This window comes from Silene latifolia, chromosome 10, assembly GCF_048544455.1.
Source record: "Silene latifolia isolate original U9 population chromosome 10, ASM4854445v1, whole genome shotgun sequence".
Classification (NCBI taxonomy): domain Eukaryota; kingdom Viridiplantae; phylum Streptophyta; class Magnoliopsida; order Caryophyllales; family Caryophyllaceae; genus Silene; species Silene latifolia.
Genome location: NC_133535.1, coordinates 87,745,236 through 87,750,100, shown reverse-complemented (window position 1 = coordinate 87,750,100; position 4,865 = coordinate 87,745,236). Strand labels below are relative to the sequence as shown.

The following is a 4,865-nucleotide window of genomic DNA, read 5'->3' as shown; positions in this document are numbered from 1 at the left end:
AGCTTTGTCATACGCATAGTCTACGAGTTTCTGTTCAAATTTAGCCGACTGTTTAGACTTGACCTGATAAATTGGCAAACTACTTAAAAATTCTGAGATATTAGAGCCCATAACTGGTGACATTCATGACCAGTTCATTAGGAATTTTGAGTAGTACTTCTTGCATAGCATGTTCGTCTTTTTTGCACATTTATGACATTCAATTTCGAGTCAAATGCACATATTCGGGTTTGTGGTTGGTGTCACATGCAGGGAGGTGCTTGCAAATTTCCCTTTCCTTATATTTTTCACCCATTTAGCTCCACATTAGCCAAATTTGCCTTTTTGACCCATTAGCTACATCCCAAACTAAGCCTGCCTAGTCAAGCTAGTTAGTATGTCTTTTGTGGTATGAGTTTTCATCTGCAGTTTGGCCGTATCTCTTTTGTATGGAGTTGTTGGAGAATAAAGGAAGGGAGTATGAAAAAGAAAAAGAATTGAAAAAGAAAAAAAAAAGGTGAAAGTGAAAGAAAAAAAAATGAAAAAAAACAGAAAGAAATAAAGAAAGCTGGAACGCGTGAACAAAAGAAGAAAATAGAAAAGAAAGTTTGAAAAAAAAAAGAGTTGTCTTATTTGAGTTAGTCCTTTCAGACGGTATTAAAAAAGGGAACTTTGTGACCGTCTGACTCCTCCGTTTTATCCCATATTTTTTGAGGAGATTGTGTTCGAGTTTAGTGAGTTTTGTGCCAAATGAAGGGCACTTGTACTTAGTCTTTCAGTCAGTTGAGATTAGGATGGTTTCTTTATGGTCCTGTTAGGAACTAGCTTGACGCTTTTACCTCCACATTTCCATAACATGTTTTGCCTTTTCTCACCTGAACCTCACTATTCCCAAATTATTTGTAAGCCCTCGGCTATGACGGACATTATTGGTTGGAGTGTGTGCATTAGTACTTGAATTGTCTTTCATTTTTGTTGCATGCATGCTATGTCGGTCGCAGTTAGGTGAGTGACTGTCTTTTCTTCTCTCTTTTACATATAATTTTCACCCTTTGCTTCATGAGAGAAGAGTGACCACGAGAGAGTCCGATTTTGTTGGTCTTGCAAGGTCGATAGGTTGGCTATATTTCTGAACAGCTTATAATTCGTTTGCGTATTGACTGCTTAGCTTTAACTGTTAATTTTTGTTGCATTAAATTGGTTCAAGTAGACAAGATAAGCTAGCTTTGAGTTATTTTTCCGTTCCATTAGTGTATAGTTTTGAGTTTACTCGAGGGCGAGTAAAGGTTCGGTTTGGGGAGATTTGATACGTGCCTAATGTATAGTCTTTTTAGCCTATTTCAGCACGTATTTCTATGCATTTTCATAATATTTTTATGGTATTTTGCCCCGAATTGGCTACTTTGGTTCGTTATGTCCATTTTGTAGAAATGAACGCGAAAGTAGTGGAATCGTACTCTTTTTTGTCCTTTTTGCATACATTTAGAGGAGACGGGATTTTCCTGAGTGAGATACTGTGTTTGGAAGCGTCGTGGCACGGATTACGAGGCAATTAGGCGCGGACTTGAGCTGAAATGAAGTCAAAGTCCTCGATCGAGCAGTTTTACCACTCGATCGAGTGGTTTTCAGGTCCCAGATTGGTCGATCGAGTAGTTTACTACTCGATCCTTAAGTTGCAGAAAGACCATTCACTCGATCGAGTAACTATTTGGTCGATCGAGTGGATTTTGCTGAAGATTTGGTCGATCGAGTGGTTTTAATCCACTCGATCGACTGGTTTCGATGGTTAATGGGCTTAATCAGCCCGTGTGTTAATTATTTCGCTAAACTTTATTTGCTTTTCTATTTAAACCTATGTTAACTAGGTTAAGAGGATCCTTTCATCTAAAAAACTTCCTACTGTAAACTTTGCTATGTACTTTTCATCATTCACTGTAACTTTGTTTTGGGATTATTATTGCTCGGATTCGATCGTTCTTTACGCCGGAATCGCATTGATTGTAATTTCTTCTCTTCCTTTAATAATAATTAACCTTTTTGTTGCTTTAATTATCTGTTTTTCTTATTATTCCTTTTGCCCTAATTTCTCTTTATGCGATTTATTGGTTATTTCATTATGTTTTTCTTTGGAAAATTATTTTTGTTAGTTTAATTAGCGATATGAGTAGCTAAACCCCTTTCATGTTGGGATTAGGGGATCTGTGGTAGAAATGTGACGATGTAGTGAATGAATTAGATGAATTAATTGTGAGACCCTGTCACCATAGCAATTTAATTGTATTTATTCGACTTAGTTGAGTGCACGCTTCTATGTCACCCTTTAATCTGGCTAAAATTAATCCTGGATCGAAAGATTGGACTAAATAGGCCTGCTATGAACAGTAGACTACCCTAATGAGGATGAAAGTTAAGTTAGTGGTAATTTAGGATAGAAAGTGGACCGAGAGGACCTTTCAACATCCGTCTCACACTAGTTCGTCTGAATCATTTACAGCTGAGTCACTGGACTACCGCAGTGAACCGGAATCCCGACATGTCCCTTCTCTCTTGATAGTTTAAACCTTTTATCTTGTCTTACTGCTCTTTACCTTTATTTTTCCTTCCTTTAATCTCGTAGTTTAGAAACCAATTCAACAAACCCCCTATTTGTTACTGTAGGACTAGAATTAGACAGCTGATAATTACATTACCTCCCTGTGGATTCGATACTCGACTGCCTCTGCTACATTTTAGTTGAGACCGTTAGGTTTTATCTTTGATAGGGTTGCGATAGCCGTGTCACAGCGCTTCAAATAGCAGATTTCCGTACTGCGAATTTAGGGCATTTGTATGTCACAACAATGTATTGGTCCATCACCACGCTTTCAACTACCGGTTATGGTGATCTTCATCCTATTAATATAAGGGAGATGATCTTTTTCCTCTTTTATATGCTCTTCAATCTTGGCCTCACTGCCTACTTGATTGGTAATATAATCAATCTGGTGGTTCTTGGTACAAGTCGAACTCGTAACTTTGTGAGTTTCCTTCTATTCCTCCTTGTATCTTAACCCAATATCTATGTTATCCAACTTGGATGCAAGTGCTAGGTGGGACACTTTGTTAAGGTGTATTGTCGAAGTAACACAGCATATCATCCTTTGTTTGATATGGTTAATTGAATACTAGACAAATTCCCTGCATTTTTATTTTATGACCCATGGTGGAAGTCGGAGTTGCTCGAAGATTGTCGTCATGGTACTAAGTACTAACCAAGCTAGTTTGGAAATACGACAAACTTGGTAGTTCACGGTCGTACACAAACTTGAAACTTTTGAATTTTTATCATTGATCCAGGACCATGAATGATTTTTGTTTTTTTATTCTCTCGTTAGCAACAGAAGTTTGGTCCCATAATTGTTCTAAACGAGGTGGTATGTTACTTATTTGCAGGGTATATCAAGGGCTTCTAAGTTAGTGATGCTAGGTTACTAATAACTGCATTTGGTTTACACAAGGTTAAAGCTGACACCTTTTTTATCTCGTGTTTATCATTTTCTTCTAAAGATCAGGTTTAAGGTAATCAAACTACTATTCTATAATGCTCAATGTGTATAGTGTGATTCACAAGGTTAAAACTGACACCTTAAGTTGTTGATCAGTTTTAATCTTATTGTTCGGAACTTGGCTGCTAAGTACACTTGTATGGAATATTGACTTGGCTATTTCACCCGGCACTACTCTGCCTTATACTCATTCCACCTGCTGTTATACTTTTATTGGCATTGCATACCTCAGGTCATGACAATAGTTTTTTTTTCTTGTTATTGTAGATTTTATAAATCTTTTTTCTTAAAAATGAAGTGTGTAACGGAGAAAGAGACAATAGCATCAGAGCATTTACTTGAGGCCTAGCAGGTGAGTATCGACAGCAATACGCTATTCTATTGACAATAGTTCTAGTGTTCTGACCTTATCTGAACTCTTGGAATATCTTGTCTTCAAAGAAAGTTTGTAGTGAGAGATTTTATTTGTTCTCCTTTTACAGACTGAGAGTAATAAGATCTCAATTCATAATTACAGATGTGATGATAAGTAGATAACTAACTATTCAAATGAGTGAAAATAAAATAATAGCTTATCTATTTCTCACTCTCACAACACAAATGGTACTCGTAAGTAAGATATATATGTTTCTCAATAGTAATTTGTAGTATGGTACTCGCGCTTCATATGAATTTAGGAACTTTTTCTTGTATACTGTTAGTGCCCTTGTCGACTGCTTACTTACTCTTAATTTTGTATAAATGTAGTGCCCTCAACACCCGCAGAGTTATGAGTGCGGTTATTATGTTATGAAGTGCATGTATGATATTATCGTACGTTACGCATCATCAGATCGGACGACATAGTAAAGGTATATTGATCTATTGTTTCGAACTATTTGAATTTTTATGTATAGATATTGTTCGTATAGAATTTTTATGTATAGATATTGCTCGTATTTTCTAAGTGTGTACCTCTTCCTAATCCTTGTTCTTTTATGTAGTGTGGTTCAGGTTCGCAAATGACAATTGGGCAAATGAACGATGTTCGAGAGCTTTGGTCGCTTTATTGTGGGAAGAACGTCTAGAGTATGTATGGTTTAGATTTCTAGAAATTGTAATTGAAAATACACGTTTTGCGTCGTAGAAGCATGTAGTATGGTGTCTTAGACTACTTTATGCAAGAATGCGACGGAATTGTATACGCTATGATATTTTTTTTGTATAATAAATATATAGTTCTGTTTGAATTGTTGGAAGGAATGAGATGTAGGGTTATTATTTGTATATTGATTAATTTTGCAGGTCCCTAATAGTGTAAAAATTCACAAATAGGTTATGAATAAATCGTCATTTGCGAAC

At 36.3% G+C, this 4,865-nt stretch overlaps 1 long non-coding RNA gene across 1 annotated transcript; it reads left to right on the top strand.

Annotated features, from left to right (window-relative positions):
* The first annotated feature begins 2,768 nt into the window (after positions 1-2,768).
* On the top strand, positions 2,769-4,585 carry LOC141609055 (uncharacterized). The gene is made up of 3 exons (XR_012527173.1): positions 2,769-3,476; positions 4,272-4,375; positions 4,508-4,585. It is a non-coding gene; the product is annotated as an uncharacterized LOC141609055 (long non-coding RNA).
* The last annotated feature ends 280 nt before the right edge of the window (positions 4,586-4,865 follow it).